We start from the raw sequence: 24181 nt of genomic DNA on the forward strand, positions 1-24181 counted from the left end.
CTGGCAATAGTCCCTACTTCCGTTAAATTCAGAGCAGTTGTTATGTTCAAAAACTGAAGAGGAAGGTAGGTGTGAGGGTTTTGGCCCCAAAGAGGATTTTTGTTTCCTCTGAGATGTTGTGAGCACTCTCATTCCTCACCTGGCAAGCAAAACGGCATTGGGCCTGCTGTCATTCTATAGCCCAAATCATAGTGATGAATGTTGTGTCCTTAGGATCAAGGGCAGAGTGAAGCTGTGTTGGAAGAGAAATCAACCCTGACAAAAATACAGCCCCATGAAGGAAACGTGCTGTACAGAACTAGATCCGTCTTTGAGTTGGAGCTATCATAAGATATACCTGTACACCTTTTCTTCTTTATCCAATCATTTGTTGATGGATGCACAGGCTCCTTCCGTATCTTGGCAATTGTAAATAATGCTGCTATGAATATTGGTGAGCGTGTGTCTTTTCAAATTAGTGTATTCATTTTCTTCAGATATATACCCAGGAGTATATGCGCTGGATAATATGGTAGTTCTGTTTTTTAGTTTTTTGAGGAAACTCCGTACTATTTTCCACAGTGGTTGTATCAATTTATATTCCTACCAACACTGTACTAGGGCTGCCTTTTCTGCACATCCTCACCAACATTTATTTGTGAGCTTTTTGACGATAGCCATTCTGACAGGTACGTGATGATATCTCATTGTGGTTTGTATTTGCATTGCTCTGATGATTAACTATGTTGGGCATCTTTTCATGTATTTGTTTGCCATCTGCTTGTCTTCCTTAGGAAAAATGTCTTTTCAGGTCTTCTGCCCATTTTGTATCGGGTTTTTTTTGTTGTTGTTCTTTGTTTGTTTTTGGACATTGAGTTTTATGAGTTGTTTATATACTTTGGATATTAACCCCTTATCAGTCATATCATTTGCAAATATTTTCTCCAATTCATAGGCTGTCTTTTCATTTTGCTGATGGTTTCTTTTGCTGCAAAAACGTGTTTAATTAGATCTGATTTGTTTACTTTTTCCTTTTTTTCCCCTTTGCCTTTGGAGACAGATTCCACCAAAATATTGCTAAGATTTATGCCAAAGAGTGGCCTGTGTACCTGGGTTGTGACCTTCATTTTGTGTCCTTAGTTGTTTTTTTTTCCCCCTCTCTTTAGGGGGTACAGGAAGGTTAGTACTGGATTTGACTAACTGTCCTCCCCCTAGGTAGATAAGGTTCTGGTAAAATTGTTTCCCTTGGAGAGAAGTCCTTTGTCATGCTCTGGACATATTTCAATATGGTTACTTTTCCACTACCCCTGCCCGAAGCATAAGGGGATTTGTCTCTGATCTTCACCATGAGAACCTAGTAGCTTCCCTGGAGATAAAACCCATGAAAATGCTGGGGAGCTATGACTGTAGCCTCCAGGAGCTTCTCACTCTCCTGTAGTTAGTGCAAAATAAGCTTCCAGCAATTTGTCAAAATAATTTAAATATTCCAGCCACTTTATGGCTTCAATGTCTTGCTCTAGGTAAGAGAATCTTCTCTATATTCACCTTTCTCTCCAGATTTCAGGTGATGATTTGCCCTGGGACCCTAATTCTCATGGGAGAGGTGACTTCCAAGTTCTTTTTTTTTTTCTCTTCTTTCTTCCTTTCTTTCTTCTTCTTATTTTTTTAACATCTTTATTGGAGTATAATTGCTTTACAATGGTGTGTTAGTTTCTGCTTTATAACAAAGTGAATCAGTTATACATATACATATGTTCCCATATCTCTTCCCTCTTGCGTCTCCCTCCCTCCCACCCTCCCTATCCCACCCCTCTAGGTGGTCACAAAGCACCAAGCTGATCTCCCTGTGCTATGCGACTGCTTCCCACTAGCTATCTATTTTATGTTTGGTAGTGTATATATGTCCATGCCACTCTCTCACTTTGTCACAGCTTACCTTTCCCCCTCCCCATATCCTCAAGTCCATTCTCTAGTAGATCTGTGTCTTTATTCCTGTCTTACCCCTAGGTTCTTCATGACATTTTTTTTTCTTAAATTCCATATATATGTGTTAGCATATGGTATTTGTCTTTCTCTTTCTGACTTACTTCACTCTGTATGATAGACTCTATGTCCATCCACCTCATTACAAATAGCTCAAGCTCTTTAGATGTCAGAGCTGAGAGCAGAACTCCACAGCTTCCCTAGCACTGATTGTTTTGGATTGAAGTAAAGGGAAACCCATCATTTCTACATTTCTTAATTCTCTCTACCTTACACCATGGGATTATTAATGAAATTTTTTCAGTATCTTTAATTCTTAGAATTTTATTATTCTCTTCCTGGGGACACCTTACAACTGCATATTTCAAAATATAATCCAAATATTTTTGTAAGCAGAGATTACAGTTAAAATGTAAATATTAAAATATGGTTTGTGATGTTTTGAAATTTAAGGATGGAATTTAAAACAGGAGGAACAGAATCAAATTGGGGCTGTCCTCAATTCTCCGGTTTTATTGCTTACCTAAATGTTATGGACTATTTAGAAGATAAATACTATTGATTGGTGACACAGAAGCAATAAGTAGTCACAGAAATTGATTAATAAATACTGATTTTTTTCAGCACTTCATCTATATAAACTGTTTATTTGCAGCAAATGATAAAGTTAAAAAGAGTGTTGCTTTTGTGGTATGGATCATAATGCAGATAACAAAATTCTAATTTTTCCTTGTAAAAGATGGACATGTGCAACTTTTCTTTCTTCTCATGGAGGCAGTATGTTAACATCTATGTGTCGTTGTCGCTATGAATAATCTGTTCCTATTTACTTCAGCCTATGGAATTTTACCTTTAACTTTTCTATAGGAATACATTCATGTATTAAAAAAAATTAACATAGAGAGTGAAATGTCTCCCCATCTATATCTCCATCCTCTCAGTTCCAGCTCCTGTGTATACACTGTAATTAGTATCTAAGCAAAAATTTAAAAATCCAATATTTGCTTGCCGATTGAACATTAGGTTTTTGGCTTCAGAAATTAAAAAGTTGAATTCCAGAGAAAGACAAATATCATATGATATTGCTTGTATGTGGACTCTAAAAAAAAATGATACAAATGAACTTATTTACAGAACAGAAACAGGCTCACAGACTTAGAGAATTAACTTACGGTTACCACGAGGGAAGGGTTGGGGGGAGGGATAGGTTGGGAATTTGGGATTGACGTGTACACACTGCTATGTTTAAAATAAAATGCCTTTCCACGAAAAATAAATAAATACAAAGTTGAATTCCCATTAATTGTAATGGGTAAGACTTCAAGTAGAGCAGATTTGTGGGAAAAGCTCAGAAATTCCATTTTTGGTATTTGTGCTTCAGATTCCTTCAACATATCCAAGAAGATAGATTGAGTAGACGGTTGGACATGTGTCTGAATTCATCACAGAAAGTCAGGCTGGAGACGTACTGTCAGAGTCATCAGTGATTAGATGGTATTTAAAGCCATAAGACTGGATGAGGTCACCAAGAATGAGCGTGCCTATGACAAAGGAATGCAGCACTGAGCCACAGGCACTGAAATACTCAATATTCAGGAAGGAGAGGGGTAAGCTGTAAAGAGACTGAGGTGGAAACAAGTTGTAGGAAGAATATTAGGAGACTATGATTTCCCAGAAGCCAAGTAAAGAAATAATTTAAGAAGAAGGAACTAATCAACTGAATCAAATGCTGCTAACAGGGTTAGCAGTTCACTTTAGGTGATCCACTAGCCAGATAAAAGTGGTGAGTGAGCTGGTCTTGTATTGATACTACTTCCTTTTTGGTTTGAGTCTACTCTCTTTTTAGAGAAATTCCTGCACCTAAGAGCTGTTTTCCATAACTAGCCTGCTGCTGAGTGCCCCCATGACTCTTAAGAAACTGGCTCAGCAGACCGTCCAGTATTTCCTGATCTCTTAGTATCGCCTCTACTATTGCTTTCAGGGATATGGAACTTCTTCCTCCACAAAAGATGATGTTTCTCCTCCGAAGCTTATTTTTAGTAATATCTGCATCATATCTAGAAATTATTTGACATAGGACGCATAATAATGTCATTCTCTATCTAGTGTCTGAGACTGATGTAAGTTTTTCCATTAGTTTTAGTAATTTTTTGGTCATTTAGGTTTAATTTGCAGGAGGAAGGTAAGGGTGGGAGGATTATTTACGTTCACACCACATTTCCTGTAAGTTTGGCTCTGTTAGATTGTATTCCAGCTACTGACCAGCTGGCTGACCTCAGGCAAGTTACTAAACTTCTCTAGGACTCAGTTACCTTATCCATAAAGTGAGGGATGAAGCATAAATGGTTACTGTGAGAATTGCACTGCTCACCACAAATTAAACACTATTTAAGTTTCTGCCATTTTGAAAGCACACAAAGATCTTTAAGATATATGAACATCCGTGCTTGCCTGTTATTGGCAACCTTAAAGGCATCTTTAAACACTGGGAGTAGACAGGTTGACTGAACATATAATGCAAAGAAAAAATTTCTTTTTCTCATTTCAGTGAAGCATTGGGAGAAGGTATGAAGAGATGCATATTATTACCAAGATTAAAAGAAAATAATTCTGGAAAAATCTGCAGAACTTTTCTATAAACAGGACACACTGCAGAATCATGTTATGAAGATTAAAAATATGATAGCAGAGCACCAAGGAGCATACTGCTCTTGGATTCTGTGATTAAAGGAAACATGACTGTGTAGCTCCTAAAATTAATTTAGAGTACTTTTAATGCCCTTAGGCATATGACAGAATAATGTAAGGTCACAAGCTTTAATGATAGCCATCACCACTGAATTCAATTTCTTCATGCTGGCTGCAATTTAGTTGTTTTTCTTTTAAGAGCTGTTTAAATTCAAGGAATTAATAAGCAAAGCTTAGTATTTAAAACTTCCGGCCTACAAATTATATTGCAGCTTTGTGGTGAATGTAGAATAGTGGCAAGATCTTTTTTCAAAAAAGTTAGAGAATTTTAGAAAAATAAAAACTTATGTTTTGTATCTTATTTTTAAATTTTAAATCATTAAATGATTAAAAGAGATCTGATTCAATCTATTGATTCATTTTCTAACATATTTAGGAAAACAATTCTGTTTTCAACATCAACAATATCAATAGTATTAAAATCAAAAGCAAAAATATACGTTTTCTCTTGCTATTTTTATAAAGGTTAGCACACAATGGGGTTATGAGATTCTGATTTTTTAAAAAATAATTTGACTTTTAAAGTTTCAAAATACTTCAATGTGAAAAGGTTAGGAAAAAAGGGAAAGTGGGGAAAGAATGGAGATTTATTCAACAAACATTTACTGAATGGCTAATCTTTGCAAGTCCCTATACTATACAGAAGAACCTACTATCTTATGGAAAGGCCAGAAAGTAAACTGACAATAAAACTAGTTAAAAATTGTTATCACAGAGGAGGTGCTTGGAGCACAGAGGAGAAGGCTGAGACCCAGACAAGGGAAGGAGGATATTTGTGGGTGCACAGAGATCGTTTTCAGAGATCTGGGCTGTGTGTTAAATGTGAAGGATGCGGAAGGACATTACAGTAAGGAGTAGCATTTGCAAAAACTTAGAGACTTGAGAAAATTGGATATGGTTGGATAAAAGGTAAGACGTAGGGAATGGTGAGAGTTAAGACTGTATGGATAGAACTGTGATCAAGAAAAATGTCTTGGGGCAAAGAGACTTTGTTGAATCCTTAACAGGTAAAGGTGAACTTGTCAGTGTATTGTTACTGAGAGAGCTGCTTCTCAGAGAGATAATGGCCTTCTTGGGCAAACTAACCTGATAATTGCTGATGGGTCAAAATAACAACCAAAAAGTGATCAGATACGTCAGCAACATTACATCATTAGTGACGTTGGCAGGATTTAGAGTAGATGCTGGAAACAAAGTTAGATGGAGCTGACCAATGAACCTAGAAGAATCTCTAGACTGTACTGAGGGCTCACTTGTGGCTGATAACCCTGAAAATAAAAGCTGTAGAAAGGTGTACATTGTAGATAGAGGGTAAAAAATATCCTTGCATGATAATAAACCAAATCCTTACTATTGAAAACTCTTTTCCAAGGGGTTTAACTGGGGGTTTGTACAGATGAGCTCTAATCTGGGCATAGTGAGCTTCATCCTCAGAATTCAGGAGCAAGGTCAGAAAATATTACCCTATGATATTGAAAGTAATCACCATTTTCATAAAGTATATGTGTTTATCCACCTCCAGAGGTAAGCCACAGGAAGAAATGATTTGTGGAAGCTCTGCTGAGAACACTAATGTCATCATAATTACTATCAAGTGACTAATCTCTCTCCCAAAACTCATCAAGTAATTAATGTAAGGTAAGTTCGGTAATAATGAGTTGTAATATGTCTGAAAAATTGGTACCAGGACACTAAGATGGCACCTTAAATGCATAAAAATGTAGAGGTGAATATATGTTAAACAGAAGTCTTCAAAGTAGTGTGTATACACGTTAAAGGGTCCATAAAATGGTCAACAGATCTATGCGAATGTTAAACAAAATATTCCTGCATCTAAAGATACATGGATATGTGTATACAGACACATACACATATATATGTGCATATATGTATATATAGACATGCATTTATAGGTTTGTTTTTATCTGAAAAAAATAATTACTCTTCCCCACTATTTAATGCAGAGGTTAACACTGTCATCCTCCTCTAGGAAGAGAGTGGTGCACCCAAGTATGAACGTGCTGGGAGTGGGATCCCTATCTCCTTCTCTTTCATCATACTGCACACATTTTTGTTTGTACATGAAGAGTCATCCAGGGCAGAAGACAAATACACTGGTCAAAGATTGGGATATATGAATGAGAGAATGCATTCAGGAAGCTCTGAACCATCTGATGTTATGGGAATGCAGGCAGAGTGTGGATGAGTGAGGAGATGAAGTGGGAATCCAACTGTAACTGTTGTGTTCCTGATCTTAAGTCATAATTCTCCCCCCCTCCCCTTACTTGTCTCTCCGTTCAAGAAGCTAGTGAGCTCTGCGCTCATTGTTTTGGAGGAGGTATGTGCTAGAGATGCTAATAGGACAAGACTTACAAGTCCTTACAACTTTAATTTCCAGAATCTAGATGCATCAAATAGGGAAAGGATTCCTGGTATAAACAATATGCGTTGAGAGAACCAGAGCAGGAAGCTCCCACTTATAGGCCCCTAGATTCAAAAGAGATCCCTTGAACTGTGGAGAGAAGAGAAGGTAGAGAAAGATAGATAGAGAGAGGGAGGGAGGGGAAAAGTAAGAAAGATAGATGGAGAAAGAGAGAGATGTGTTGGTGAGTCTTGTATCTTGTGAACAGGACAGCCACCTAGCATCTCAGAAGGTATCTAGCATGTCCCCAGAGAGAAGCGTGTGGTGTGTCTAGAAAGATGAAGCCTTGGACACTTTCTCCAAAGTATTTTGTGTTCCACGTGGCACAGAATAGTGTCTAGTCACTGGTAGCCAAACCAACTGGGTGATGTATATCACACTGTCAAATTATTGGAGCAAAGGACCACATTGTCCTCCCTCCCTCGATTCGTTCCTTGACACAACTTAAGACCTGAGTACTATAAGAAATCCCTGGGAGGTATATGGTGTATGTGGGGAGTGGGTACTACATTAAATGGTAGTAAAAGTTAATACTATTATTCAGATAAAAACAAATATATAGATGACCCTAGAAGAGACTGAAGATTTCATCCACAATGATAAAATAGAAACAGAAGTTAAATTGAATTATAAAAAATTAAGTTGATTTTGAGATTGGATATTTAATAATAATTGTATAACTATAAGAATTTTAGACTTAATCTGCAAAATAATAGGGAACCATTATAGGAGTTTAAGTGCAGGAGTTTAACATGACAGTCCTTAATAGAAGATTATTATGGAGGAGATATTAGAGGTTAAATATAGAGAAGCATGTTTCCTGATGAGTGGAAAGATACATTCTATATTACAATAAAGGTACATTAACAAATTGTGCCTTTACTCTAAAAAATCAATATGTTCTTGAGGCTCTTTATTATTTTAGTTAAATAATTTTAAGATGTAGAATCATCAACACTGAGAAGCAAACCCTTACCCAGGGAGACTCTACTAAGAATTAGGTCTTGCAGTAAACTCAACCTGACCACCTGGTCTAATTCTCTCTTAGTAGCTAAGAGTTTTGAGAGAGGATGATACTGAATTCATATAATTTCTAAGAATAGAACTCTTTCTAACAGTTTTACAGGGTTTGAGGGGATAGGGATTTGAGATCAAATTAAGTTGTAAGGGCAGCATAAGTGGGAGAAAGAGGATGCAGTGTTTTTATATCTGTCCCTGGAATTTTATATTCAAGCTAGGGTCCTATCTTCTATCTTTTTTTTTTTTTTTTGCGGTACATGGGCCTCTCACTGTTGTGGCCTCTCCCATTGCGGAGCACAGGCTCCGGACGCGCAGGCTCAGTGGCCATGGCTCACGGGCCCACGTGGCATGTGGGATCTTCCCGGACCGGGGCACGAACCCGTGTCCCCTGCATCGGTAGGCAGGCGGACTCTCAACCACTGCGCCACCTGGGAAGCCCCCTATCTTCTATCTTAACCAAGTTCTAAGAGCTGACAAATATGCAACGAAGTTTCAAAAAGAAGGCTAAGAAAATAAACACTCTAATAACTACCACATAGATGATTGATTCTTAATAATATATAATTCTTAATATTATGGAATTGAAATTAGTTTCATTCTTTCCTCCTTCCCTCCCTTCCTTCTTAAATATTTAGGTGCCAGACACTTTTCTAGGTACCAAGAAAACAAAAATCTCTATTCTCACAAGGCTTGTGTTAAATTAAGCTAAACAGATGATAAATACATGCATATATCAATATATGTTACATCAGATGTTAAGAAGGATTCTGGAGAAAAGCAAAGCAAGGAGAAAGATAGTGTGATGGAGTGGTGCAGGGGTAGAGTTGAAATTTGAAATAGGATGGCCAGGGGAGTAGTGATGATGGGAGAGTGAGCCATGACATTTGCAAAAGAGTGTTCAGACAAAACAAATACAACTCTAAACATTCTGAGGCAGTAGCATGTGTGTCATATTGAGGGACAGCAAGCGGCATGTGTGGATAGAGTAGAGAGCAGTAGGAGATGAGCTCAGGGAGGTAACTGAGAGATTAGACCAGGTAAGGCCTTATAGGCCATTGTGAGGCCATTGGCTTTCACATTATATGGGCCAGGAAGCTACCAGCGTATTTTGTACAAAGTTGTAATATCTTACATTTGTAAAGCATCACTCTGTGAGACAGAGAATGACAAATCAAGGTTAATTCCCATGTGCCACCTTCACCCTTCATTCCCTGGCAAATGAGAAGGTGACACAGGCATTGACATTGACAGAGATGGTGAAGACCCTGAAGTTGCAGGTCTGGAATGAAAATCAGGAAGTCTGGGTTTGGGCATGTTATGCTCGAGATTTCCATTAGACAGCCAAATGGAAATGTCTGGTAAGTAGTTGGATAAATACTCTGAATTCAGGGGAGAAATCTGAGCTGGAGATAAAAATGAGGGCATTGTTTTCATCTAGATGGTATTTAATACCATTAAACTGAATGAGATCCCCTAGGGAGTAAGTTCAATTATGGATTGAACTTCAATTATGAATTGAAGCTCCAGTCACACTCACTAAGGGATAGAAAGATGGAAAGAAACAGTAAAGTATGCTGAGAAAGATGGGTCAGTTATTTAAGAGGAAAATTAAACAGTTTTGTGTTCTTTAAGCCATGTGAAGCAAGTGTGGGAAATATTGCTTATACCAAATGCTGCTGACAAGTTAAATAAATTGCCTCCTTAGAATTGGATTTAAAGTTTATTTGTGGCCTAGACAAAAACAGTTTTGGTAGGTGGGAGCTAAAGCCTAAATTCAGGAAGTTTAAAAGAGGATGGGAAGAGAGAACTTATAAACACTTTCTCAAGACTTGTTGAAAAGGGGAAGAGAAATCAATTTCAGTATCTGGAAGGGGATTTGGAATTGAGAGGGCTTTTGTTGTTGTTGTTGTTGCTATTAATTATTCCTAAATGGGAGTACCTACAAAATGTTGCAGGATGATGGGACTGATTGAGCAGAGTAGTGAAAATTGGTAACACAAGGTGAAAGCGAGGAGAGTTTCTACTGCTGTGTTCTTAAGTAAAACTGGGGGAGAATAGTTTCTGGGACACAGTGGAAGGGCTGCCTGAGACCTAGGAACAGCCGGCTTATCAACAATTGTTGGGAAGGCAGAGTATAAAGTCTCAGTTGCAGGTGGTTAGATGGTGGAAGCTGGTGGAGATTTTATTTGGTTGCTTCTATTTTCTCTGTAGAATAGGAAATGATGTCATCTGCTGAAAAATGAGTGTGGCTAAGGAGGTGTGGGGCATTTAAGGCAAACGAAGGGATGAAATGGTGTTCTAGGACTTGAAGTCAGCAGACAGGGAGTGAAGTGAATCAGTTTGCTGTGTGTTTTTCTGTAACCAAAGCATTGAAGAGGCTGATTTTCTGGATTTGGGACTTGGGCACAAGAGGGGCAAATGAGCTCAAGATATTCGTAAGGGTATTATTTTAATGATGAGTCATAGAACTCACTTGGTAAGGAGGGCACTGTCAAGGAAAAATGGCACCAGACATAGTTGAACAGGCAAGGTTGACTTTATTCAAGACTACTGCCCAGGAGGAGAACTCCACTGAAACAAAAGGCAGGAGGGATTTTAAGAGCTGGGGTGAGTTAGTGGAAAAGTACTAGAGGACATAGGAAGGTGGGGTTGGTCAATGGGCTGTGTCTAACACATTGAAAATCACTCCTGAGTTTTCAGATGTTTTCTTTTGTGATTAAGCCATCTGTGTTTGCTAGTGGCTACTTATTGAGTTAGGTTGCTACCCCCTCACTGGGAGATAGGGGTACCGTCTTTCTTGATTACATTTCAGAGATGGCATCCAGGTCCTTGAAAAAGACATCCCTGGGTTGTAAAACTGGTAAGAGGCTGGGAGAAGATTTCTCTACATTTCAAAGAGGCAGAGAAAGAATTTGCAATTACTCGTTTTCTAAAATAAATGCTCTAAGAAAAGAAAGGTCAGGGGCCTACAGTCAGAAAGAAACTTGCTTAAAGTTTAGTCTAGCTAAGGGGAATGTTAAGTTTGTGTTGTTCAGAAGTAGTAGAGAAGATGGTAAGAGACATGAACATAACATTAGGATAAATGGATTATGGGTCCCTATTTGGTCAAATAAGTTTAGGTATTGGCATACTGGTAGAGGTTAGTAGGAAACACAGGTCTCAATAGTGACATCTTTCTTTTTTTTTTTTAATTCTGTGGGAGTAAGATTTTCTGCTACAGGAAGGAAAACAGTTGGCATATTAGAAGCAAAAATGGGTTGCATGTTAATACAATCTGATATTTGTTCTCAGAGTTCCTCCTGACCCTTTTTATACTTGAGCGAATCCTTTGAGGCAAGTAAACTGATTTTGCAAATTGTGCCATAATAAGTAAATCTCAAGGAAGAAAGGAAGAAAATAAACATTTAGTGTACATACACCATGTATCAGTAGATGCTAGATATTTTCTAATGGATTATCACATTTAATCTCCACAGTCTTAGAATTAAGTAAGAATTAGTTCATATTTATGGATGAAGAAAGTACATCTGATGTACTTAGTGGCATGGACATATATACACTACCACATGTAAAACTGATAGCTAGTGGGAAGCAGCCGCATAGCACAGGGAGATCAGCTCGGTGCTTTGTGACCACCTAGAGGGGTGGGACAGGGAGGGTGGGAGGGAGGGAGATGCGAGAGGGAAGAGATATGGGGATATATGTATATGTGTAGCTGATTCACTTTGTTATACAGCAGAAACTAACACACCATCGTAAAGCAATGATACTCCAATAAAGATGTTAAAAAAATAAAATAAAATACAGGCAAAAAAATGTTATTTAACGTTTTAATCCAGCTTAGTGTTCTTTGGTATTAATAAAGACCTCTTCATTGTCATTGTCTCTGAAATATGGACCTGTGACTGTGAGGCCAAATGCTTCCTATAAAAATAGCAGATTATTTGCTGAAATAACTTTTTACTTGAAACTCCACATTTTAGTAAAATTGTTTATTTCGATGTGCAATTTATCTCCTCTTAAAGCATTTTCCCATCCATCTCTACAGATAATATATAGAGGTTTTTTTCATTTTAATGACACAGTCTAAATCCACTTGATAGCTGTAGAGGAACAAAATACATTTCGCCTGACCTTAAGGTAGTAATTCTCTTGAAGCAAACACTGTATTTCTCCACTTCAATTCCATTGGTATGAACATTATCTTACAGGATTCGGATCATATTAGATTTGGAAATATAAAAATGTCTGTTTTAACTACAAATCAGTTTTACGACTTTGTCTTCAATACCAGTATCTCTCCAATTCAAATCACTTTGTTTTATTTACAGGTACTGTCTAAATATAACAGATGAACCGTGTTAAAAAAAAAATCAAGGGACTTCCCGTTGGTCCAGTGGGTAAGACTCCGTGCTCCCAATGCAGGGAGCCTGGATTTGATCCCTGGTCGGGGAACTAGATCCCGCATGCATGCCACAACTAAGAAGTCCGCATGCCGCAACTAAAGATCCTACATGCTGCAACGGAGATCCCTCATGCTGCAATGAAGACCTGGCACAGCCTAAATAAATAAATACTAAAAAAATTCAAATTGGTTGACGTTGGCTATTGATTACTAGAGAATGGAAACAATATCCGGGCTCCAGAGAATTACTGAAATAAAGTGAATTTGTACTGAAACATCCAAAAGTCGCATTTATTAAATCAGGCACAAGCCCACTCTTTCAGTTGGAAGTGTGCAATGCATTATTTTCATGCTATGAAGATTGCCAGAGTTTTGCATGTGGTTTCCAGTCCTTGACATTCTCTGGAGAAATGATCTGAATTGCATGGATCTATTCCATGCACTTAAGGAATAAGTGTACATACTATACTTGCAGATCAGCTGATGCCATCCCCTGATACCTGTTCTGACTTCCTGCAGCAGAGAACACTGTCCTCACTGCATAGACTAGTGAATAGAGGAGTCATCATGCTAGCATCTTCTGGGGGTTCACCCCACCATGAATGTTGCACAAGCCACTACATTTCTCCTCACTTCGTTTATCTTTTTCAGAAAAGTGAGAGCAAAAGCTCTGGCAAATTGCCACTACTCTGTGGGGATTTCATAAGAATTTGAAATGATACATGCAAAGTGCAAAGCATTAGGTAAGCAGAGCAACTTGCAGAATCACCAAAAGGAGACTAAAAAGGGATTTTATAACTTTATAGCTTTGCACTTACTGACTTTGATTTTAACATCATTTCTAAAAGTAATTATTTTTGCTTATGACCTTATTTTGAAATAACATGTTATAAACAGGAAATCTAGATACCACAGAGCATAGATAAAAGTGAAATTGTGTGTACTCCAAAAGCCCTCATGGGAGAGTTTGAATTTTGTCAGCTTGGCTAGTCTGGAACTACATGTCTCAGAATCCTCTTCCCTGTATAGTCCCAGCTTGGAGTTGCCCACAAGAGAATTTGCATGAGATTTCGACCAGTGAAGCAGTAGCTGTCACTCCCTAAATGTCATCATGGTTTGAGGCAGAGAAAGACAGATGTGGAGGTGCTGATGGGTCCCAGCGTATCCTCACTCTTCTTCCGTGCTCTGAATACTGCTCTTCTTGTCCATTGACCCTCCTGAACCACAGCCTCCCAGGCCCACTACATGCTTGGCTGTGAACTCACAGAGGCAGTAACCGAAGAGTTCCTTCTATACCCACATCCACTGCAGCCCACTCCAGCAGCTGGGTGGTCCTTGTTTCCAGATCGCCTGTAAGCTTTAACATGGGCCCCTGTGCCAGTGCTTCAGGAGGGTGCCTAGTGATGTATAACGACTGCTAAATAAACTTCCACCTCCCCTTTGTGAACCCTTGCTTTCCCCATTTCTCCTACAACTGCGCAACGTCTAATTCCTATAATAAATTCCTGATTGCATCACAGTCATAGTGGTTCTGTTTCCTTGATTAAAGTCTGGCTGATCTATTGAGAATAGGTTCATTGGTATTCACTTGTACACTTCTTTTCTATTATTATTTTTCATCAGTTAATTCAGTCAACTTTTTTTTTTTTTTTTTTTTGCGGTACGCGGGCGTCTCACCGTTGTGGCCTCTCCCATTGCGGAGCACAGGCTCCGGTCACGCAGGCCCAGTGGCCATGGCTCACGGGCCCAGCCGCTCTGCGGCATGTGGGATCCTCCCGGACCGGGTCACAAACCCACGTCCCCTGCATCGGCAGGCGGACTCCCAACCACTGCGCCACCAGGGAAGCCCTCAGTCAACATTTGACAGTTATTTAACCCTTTCGTCCTCCTGTCTCTTCTTCCTTGCTTTCTTTCTTGTCTCTTTTAGACAAGTAAGCACTTAGAAAGTAAGCCCTAGGGGAGGAGGGACTCATCAATAGTATGTCTTATTTCTCCAAAATGCCTCCTGCACCTGTAACGTATCACCATTGTTTCTGGTACAACGATAAATTATTGTCAAATGACTTGAATAAATTCTATTTAAAATGGAGTGATTTAATAATGTAATTCTTAAGACTGTTTTGCTAATGAACATTCTGATTAATGATTTGAATCTGAGTTCTCACCCACCTTCATTAGTCTCCCTATAACTAAATGTAACTCAGTGTTGTGTGAGCATAATGTAATTTGCCTTCCTTTACACAACTTTTCATTGCCTTCCTAGAATAATCAATAATGTGATTTTGTAAATAATCCTAATTCTGAATATCATATATAAAAGACCAAGTTTAAATCAAGCTGTCACTATAGTTACAAATCATATTTGCTCTGTTTTCTTAATTATTTGGCTTTCTTAAAATCCTTATACTTTAGGTAATGTAGTAAACAGAAATAGTATATTAACTCACTTTTAAGAAACTTTAAATCAGGAAAAGCATTTAATCTGGACGTTGTATTTATTAAATGAAAAGAATGGGTAACATTCTTTACTTTTATCTTAAAATGTTATTCTGTGTAAGTCCAAATGGGTTTTTTTTCCAATGGGAATCTGTTATTTTTCAGAGGAGTTAACTCTATCTTCAAGAAAGCAGCATTATCTTTTTATTTGAGGCCAGGGATAGTGGCATGAGAATTAGTAAAAGCACTAGCTGAAATGGGCTACTATGGAAAGAATCCTAAAATTCTCAGCATGGAGTAGTTTATCACTAATTCTTATTTGTTGATGGTTATTATGGTGAATCAGAGACTCCTAATCAGGACTTTTTAAAAATGATGCAAGGACTTGGACACAATTCCTAATTCTGAAACATGAGCATGGTAGCTATATGACATTGGCTCATTTGCTGGAAATCTCTCTAAGCTTGTTTACTCATATAGTTACAACGTTTAATATTAATTCCATTTATGCTTGTTGAGATATTATAGATGTAAAAGATGTTATAAGTAGTAGTAATATGAATGTTAATATAGTTATTACTAATAATTACTGATTCTATTGACCCCGTAGACTTTTTCTCAGGTGTCAGCCCAGTTCTATCATTTACTTTTTTTTTTTTTGCAGTACACGGGCCTCTCACTGCTGTGGCCTCTCCCGTGGCGGAGCACAGGCTCCGGACGCGCAGGCTCAGCAGCCATGGCTCATGGGCCTAGCCGCTCCGCGGCATGTGGGATCCTCCCGGACCAGGGCATGAACCCACGTCCCCTGCATCGGCAGGCGGACTCTCAACTACTGCGCCACCAGGGTAGCCCGAATTTAATTTTATGTCAAGATCATCCTGTACTAGTTAACGTTGTACAAGAGAATAACATTTCAGCATTTTTGTCCATGTATTTTTTATACTATTTTAAATTTTGCTCTTTGCTCTGCAGCCCTTCCATTATTAAAACTTAAAGAAAATGATGTTAAAGTGTTTTGTTCCTGTGGAAATACTGCACAAAAAAATTTATATTTGTTTCAGATTCTTAGCTCTGAATTCCAAAATACACTCTTAACCTTTACAACATAAATGATATCCTTGAAAAAATTTTGAGAGTGATAAGGATTTATGTAATCTGAAGAGTCAAGGACTACAGAACTTGCAGTGTGGTTTATGTTATGAACTCTAGGGTAGGATCAGTGGAGGATGTATTAGTGTGGGTGATACCAGCTGCTGGGAAGCACATATCCAAAGTGTATAAAGGCCTAAACACAATAGAAGGATATTTCTAGCTCACGTAACTATCCAGTGCAGGTGTTCCTGATTGCTCAGAGGTCTTCTCCACGTGGACATCCAGTGACCCAGGCTCTTTCCTTATTGTGGCTCAGCCAACCCCTAGCACTTCCTCACTATCCGCAACTCAGTGTCCAACTGACTGAAGGAGAAATTGTGTGGGGAGGAAATTCACCTGCTCCTAAAAATCTTTGTTCCGACATCATGCGCATTTTTATTCTGTGAGAACATTGACATGAGGACACTATTCTATGGTGTGAATCATATCGGGTTTTGAGTGGTAATAATGTTTTTCTATTATGGTCAATGAAAGCACTAAATTATCACATGTAGAATTATCTTTCAATGTCTAATTGGCTCCTGGAGAAAATTCCCTTATCACCAGCTAGAACGACTCCAAAGGAAGCAACTGAAAGGAATAGAAGATCTGCCTCCAAGATAAGACAGTTGATAATGCTGAGGTGATCTACCATGGCTCATTAAATCACTTACGGAAAAGTGTTTTAACACTCTCTGTCAGTACACTATACACTATTTGTTCTTTTCAATCCTTGCATTAAAGATTTCAGTACATGCTTGTTCTTTCCATTTGAACACAGCCCATGCTTATTATCCCTTGTGCATTACATATATAAGATTTTGAGAATAAGTGAAGTTTTTTTTCTTTCTTAAATTGTGTCTAAACTTTGCTCACCATCTATTATTCATCTGTGAGATGAAAATGTGGCTGTGTGTTCGAACCTTCAGTTATTGTGTCTTTCAATTGTATTTAGGAAAATAGGCGGCTATTTCCATATTTCCGGTTTTATATATCCTTCCTGAGTAATCTGATCTTTAAAGCCTAGAAATATAGAAGACTAAAAGTACACTTTTTTTGAGACCATACACCTAGTTTAGGAATAATTCTAAAAATGTTCTCACGATATTCCTGTCCCATGTTTATTCAGTCAAACACTAGTCTAGTTACTTCCGTGAAGGGACTGCGTGGTTATGATTCAACTGACCTTAAGATAGGAAGCTTATCCTGGTGGACCTAATATAATCACATGGCCCCTTAAAAGAAGAGGAAAGAAGAAATGTCAGTCAAAAGACGTGGTGGAAGACATCGGAGGAGCCATGAGGCTAAAAGGGAGATCAGAGACATTTAAAGCTAAAAAAGACTCAGTCCATTACTGCTGTCTTTGAAGGTGGAGGAAGGGGACCATAAGCCAAGGAAGTCAGGTGGCCTCTAGAAGTCGTGGACAGCCCCCAGTCAATATCTAGCAAAGAAACAGGAACTTCAGTTGTACAGCCACAAGGAACTGAATTCTGCCAGCATCCTAAATAAGCTTGGAAGTAAATTCACCTCCGGAGTCTCTAGAAAGGAATGCAGTTCTGCCAATAACTTTGGACTTCTGAAATCAGAAGCAGAGAACCAGCTGAGACATGTGCCTGGACTTCTGATGTAACTGTGAGATAATAAATGGGTATTATTTCAAGCTGCTATATTTGTGGTAATTTGTTACCTCAGCAAGGGAAAATTAAGATTATACATGCCTTCCTGGGCCAAGAAAACCGGTGTCTTAATATTAGGTAGCATAAACTAGTGGAGAGGAAATGATCCAGTGGTGCTTCTTGAATTTTCAAAAATAACTTTACCACGTGATGTTTTTAAAATGTTCACCACAAAGTTTATAGTTAATTATCAGAGTCCAGTAACACAGCTTCACACACATCTAGGACTTAGGGGAAATCAAGGAGATATATAACACTGAATGAATTTTAACCTTATGTTCAGTACCTGCAGAAACCTCATTATTTCATAGGGATACAGTAGCTAATTCTCAACAATCTTGGATGGGATTGAAGATGGAGGCTTTCAGCTTTTGTAGACTAATGGCTTTGGTGTGTATTTTCACCCTCTCAGATTTTCAATTCTTTTTTTTAATTTTTTACATGAAATCTTCATATCCCTTATGTGGAATTACACGGAAAAAACTGCCTCCAGTTCTCAGTGGTGATCCATTTGGAGACAACACTGTACTCACTTTAGAAAACACTTTCTGAAGAGACATCTGATGCATAAAAATGTTTTAAAAATCAATGAACTTTTAGAAATGGTGACAAAATGATTAAGCAGCAAACTTCAAAATCTCAATGAAGATTTCCTTTTATATCAACAAACATTTATGAAGAATCTACTGTGTATCTACTGCTAGGATATAACAGAAAAAATCAATTCGGAGCCAGACAGAATTTGGTTTGAATCAAATATTCAACCACTTACCGCATGTACCTTTGGGTAAGTCACCCATCTCTTGGATTTCAATGGTCTCGCCTATAAATTGGAACAGCAGAAACTACTTCACAGACCAGCTGTGAAGACTGAGTAGATTCACGCAAAGGAACATGTCTAGTTGGTATTTGTAACAGGCTGTATAATGGCCCCAAAGATAAAAAATTCTAATGCCTGGAAACTTTAAATGTTACCTTTTATGGAAAAAGGATCTTTGTAGCTTGATTGAGACTCTTGATATGGGAAGATTATTTATCTGGGTGTATCCAAAATGCAACCACAAATGCCATTAAAAAAAAAAAAAAAAAAAAGCAAAGGAAAGAGAAAAAATCCCCAGAAAAACAGAAGAGGACAAGGCAGTGAAACCATAGAGGCAGAGACTGGAGGGATGCAGGGGACATGGGTTCGAGCCCTGGTCCAGGAAGATCCCACATGCCACGGAGCAACTAAGCCCGTGCACCACAACTACTGAGCCTGCGCTCTAGGGCCCGTGAACCACAACTACTGAGCCTGCATGCCACAACTACTGAAGCCCGCGTGCCTAGAGCCCATGCCCTGAAATAAGAGAAGCCACAGCAATGAGAAGGCCACACACCACAAGGAAGAGTAGCCCCGCTCACCACAACTAGAGAAAGCCCACACGCAGCAACGAAGACCCAACGCAACCTCAAAAAATTTTAAAAATTTAAAAAAAAGGGATGTGGCCATAATCCAAGGACTGTCAGCAACCATCAGAAAGAAACTGGAAGAGGCAAGGAATGACTCCTCCTCATGAAATTCCTAAGGGAGTGCTGCCCAGCAGATACCTTGATATAAGCCCAGTGAAACTGTTTTTGGAATTCTGGTGTCCAGAACTGTGAAACAGTAAATGTTTGTTGTTTTAAAGCTACCAAGTTTGTTGTAATTTGTTATAGAAGCCACAGGAAAATAAAATAACATAATGCTCAATGATTGTTAGTTTGCTTTCTCATCTTTGGATAGGTTTTTGTCTAACTAGTATTACCTCATCGGGACTTTCATTCGGTTTTCATCACTGCAAACCAGATATCATAACCCTTGCAATATAACTGTGATACAACTTTTTCATCTAGTTGCCGTTTTACTCAACAAATTTGGTTAAAATATTCCTACACATATTTATTAACAACCAACTACCTGCAAGGCATTGTACTAGGGGATATTCAGGATGACAAGATGCACAAAGTCCCTGGCCTAAAAGGATTTGTAATCTGCTTTAGCCACAGTTGTGTAAGGCAATTTGCACTAAATAGGTTTTAAAAAAACTGGAAAATTCAAGGAGGGAAAGATTCATTCCTACCAGAAAATCAGGAAAGTCTTTATGGAAGAATTCACCTTTGATCTAAGTCTTCGAGAGAGCTATACTTTCTGCAGTTGGAGGCATGGGGCAGGAAAGAACAGCAAACAGCAAACATTGGAGAAGCTATGAGTGAGCTTGATAAATGGGGCCATAATATGCCTAGCAAAGTGTGAGAGCAAAGCCTATGTAACCAGAGGACTAGAGAGACATATACTCAGTCAAACAGAGCCTCTGGATATTGTCTAATCACCATTCTAAAATCAAGTCCAGTCCCTGATTTTTGAAGATTGCATACGTTTAATTTTTAAACACTGGAGACTCTTATCAGGGCTATAAAGGCTTTGGGGGGGTTTTGTTTTGTTTTTTTGTGTTTTTTTGCTTCTGTCAGTGCTTATTTTATTCCGTTTATAGAGAAATTCCATCTCCAGTAGTTCCATAGTCAGCAATTAGATAATCCTATATTAACTACACACATATTTGTGACAACTGTCTTACATGTATTAAGCCTACCTTCTGACAACACAGTATAAAATTAAAAACTGCATATAGAGAATATTAATGCTGCTATGAAATGATAGCACAATGTTGCAAGAAGTCACCAATAATTTTGTTCATATCTATGAAAGGCTTTTGGCAACTAGGATATGGTGGGCTAGCAAAAATGTCCTTAAAAGTCCTTAGCTGGATTAAGTGAGGGAACAATTCGATTTTTCTATTGTTGTCTGGATATTTCAAATTATCCTCTTTTAACTGTCAAATTCTTATATTAATCTGATAGTGAATGAAAGTAGAGGAGAATAGCAAAGTGTTCCAGTTTGCCTGCATTGATTTTCCCCATTGTGTTTTAATATAAAGTCCCTATAACTTTAAAATCTTTGTATTGTTATTCTCCTCTTTTCAGAAAAATATGTAGAGTCCAAAGCATAAAGCCATGGTATGATTTTAGTTTAAATGTCTGTGCAAGAGAACAGCATTCAAACAGCTGAAGACATGGTCCCATCAAAATACAACTCGCTGTTGTTTTCAGTGTAACTATTAGGTTTTCTTACACCCGAATGTTCTTTAAGCCAATCCACTGTGGTAGGTGTTTTGGGGCTAAATTGGAAGATTGATATTCACTATCCTCTGTGTAGATCATCTCTTGTTTTACTCTGGTATAGAATCAGTCTGAAGGGGGAAAGAAGGACAGCAAAAACACCCAGGCAGGTACAGGGGAGAGAAACTGATGAGCCATGAAGCAGGGAAGGGACATTAGACAAATTTGCTCCTGGAGCTCATGGGTATCAACAATGGAGGAAAAAAATGTGAAAGTGAGAAGATGGAGGGAGAACTACAGAAAAATCCAGCTCTGTTTAAATAATTAAGTTTCACTACTATGTTGGCTGGAAAGGTTAAGTTTCCTTTCCTTGATAAGTAAGGAAAATGGACGCTTATGTACTCAAAAATAACTGGATATTCTGATATTTACTTTAAAAAAAATTTTTTGGCACATGGCTGTGGAATATCAGTTGCAGAATCTCATTGTAGTTTTTAACTATTTTGAAGGTAATTGATTAAATGAATAGACAGCAGGCCTTTACAGCTGTATAAGATTTTATAATTTATATTCAGTAAATATAATCACACTTGACTTTCATAATGATATAGGTATGGCAGGTATTAGGTCCACTTCCTAGGCGGGAAACTATAGATGGCGGCCTTCCAAGGTTGCCTAATCTCTTCTTTGCAGATCTAGGACTCAAACTTAGGTCCAGATTGTTACCCATCAACTGCTAACTGACTGTTGTATACAAAAACTGATGCAGCAATTGTTTGAGGAAAAGCACTGAAAAGTGTCAGGTAGTATCTAATAATAACAGTTGCTATTTTAAGTGCTTACTGTGTTCTGGGTATCATTCTACGTGCTTTATCCGCACAACCACCATCTGAGGTAAGAGTTAATAGTATCACACCATTTTATGGATGGACAAACTGAGGCAGGAAGAGCTTACGGAGTGCCTAAGATCTATAGCTAATGTGAAGACAGGATTTGAATCCAGGGAGTGGCGCTTCAGATCTCATGCTCCTAACTAGGTATATTGCTTCAAATTCAGATGTGTAAGAAACAAAATTATTTTAGGTCTAGTTCCTACTAACAGATTAATAAACAGTCACTCCTTAAATGCTGTACCGGATTTAATTTGGGCATGTTTACATTTTGTTCCTCACCAACCCATGGCTGGAAACATTCAGCCAAATTAGACTAGAAAGTAACACTGCGGTGTTACTGCAGACACCCAATTTAGACAATTAAGACTCCCCTATTTCATTTTGCTTTGGATGTACAACACCTAGCATTTGCAGAATACATAAGTTACTTTGAAAGGACTTGGGAAATATTTCTCTTAATCAAAAGCTAAAGTCAATAGTGAGAGATAAAAATGTTCATATACATTATTAATATTGTCTTTATCATTTCTAGCGTCTTATCTGATCCCAAGTGGATCTGCCAGGCAAATGTTCAACTTTCTACTTCACTTATCTGAAATGAATTTCCCAATGTCAATCATTTACATTCCAATAGCAGAGAAGAGTGCTATAATGTAGATTCAGATGTCATTTATCCCTTAAGATTAAAAGATCAGGTCCCCTGGTGTTGTGTGGGCCCATAAAGCTAGTCCTGGCCAATGAGATGTGAACCTTCATCTTTCAATAGTCACGCAGGTCTCCCTGGGGAAACTTAAAGGAAGGGAAGCACAGAGTGAACGGCTGAGACTGGTCCTGTTCTAACCTTAACAGGGAAAAGTAAAAGTGGGTTGTAGGTTTCTGCCTTCTTCAGACAACTAAGAAAACCAGAGAGGAATCTGCATTGGAGGTTTTACTCAGTCAGGGTTCTCCAGAGAAAGAGAACCACTAGGATATACATATAGAAAGAGTGAGAGATTTGCTAATTGGTTCATGCTTTGATGGCAAGTCTGAAATTTGTAGACGAGGCCAGCAGGCTGGCAACTCAGGCAAGACTTCTATTACAGTCTTGAGGCAGAATTCCTTCTTCTCTGGGAAACCTTAGTTTTTGTTTTTAAGTCCTTCAACTGATTGGATGACGTCTACCCATATTATTGAGGGTAATCCCCTTAAAGTCTGATGATTATGAATATTAACCACATCTACATAATGTCTTCAAAGCAATATATAAACTAGTATTTGACCAAACAACCTGGTACCATAGCCTAACCTAGTTGACACATAAAATTAACTCATCTCTCCCTGTATTTTTCTCTATTACATATCACATATCTACAGATCATGTACTTGAACAAATAAAGTTAGCTTAAGATACAGTAATTGTCCCCAACTTTCCTTATCTTTTTCCTGACCTGCCCTAATAATATCTTCAGGTCACCCTGAAATCTTTCTGGTTACTCAACATTCTGATGCCAGTCTTTCCTCTGACCATCTGGACTTGAGGTTTGTTCCTCTTCTCTATGGATATTTCCTGTAATGGATCATACAGCACTGACCACATGGCCAGTACCCAACTTGAATAATCCAGGGAGTGGATGAGATGCTGACCCTAAAATGAAGTGTGAAATTTCCTGTCATTTTTCTATGTTTGAAATCTCATCAAACATAATAAAATACCTAGGAATAAACTTAACAAAGGAGGCAAAAGACCTATACTCTAAATAAAAACAAGAAAATATTGATAAAGGAAATTGAAGATGATACAAAGAATTGGAAACATATCTTGTGTTCATGGATTGGAAGAGTTAATGTTAAAAATGTCTATACTACCCAAAGCAATCCAGAGATTTAATGCAATTACTATCAAAATACTCATGGTATTTCTCACAGAACTAGGACAAACAATCCTAAAATTTATATGGAAGCACAGAAGACTCTGAATAGTCAAAGCAATCTTGAGAAAAAATAACAAAGCTGGAGGTATCATGCTCCCTGACTTCAGACTATACCGCAAAGCTGCGGTAATCAAAAGAGTATGGTATTTGCACAAAAACAGACATATAGATCAATGGAACAGAATAGAAAACCCAGGGATAAACCCACACACTTATGGCCAATTAATCTACAACAAAGGTGGCAAGAATATAAGATGAAGAAAAGACAGTCTCTTCAACAAGCAGTGTTGGGAAAACTGGACAGCTACATGTAAAAGAATGACATTAGAACACTCTTTCACACCATATACAGAAACAAACTCAAAATGTATTAAAGACCTAAATGTAAAGCTTGAAACCATAAAGCTCCTAGAAGAAAATACAGGCAGAACACTCTTTGACAT

Source organism: Grampus griseus, assembly GCF_964374135.1.
Source record: "Grampus griseus genome assembly, chromosome: 13".
NCBI lineage: Eukaryota > Metazoa > Chordata > Mammalia > Artiodactyla > Delphinidae > Grampus > Grampus griseus.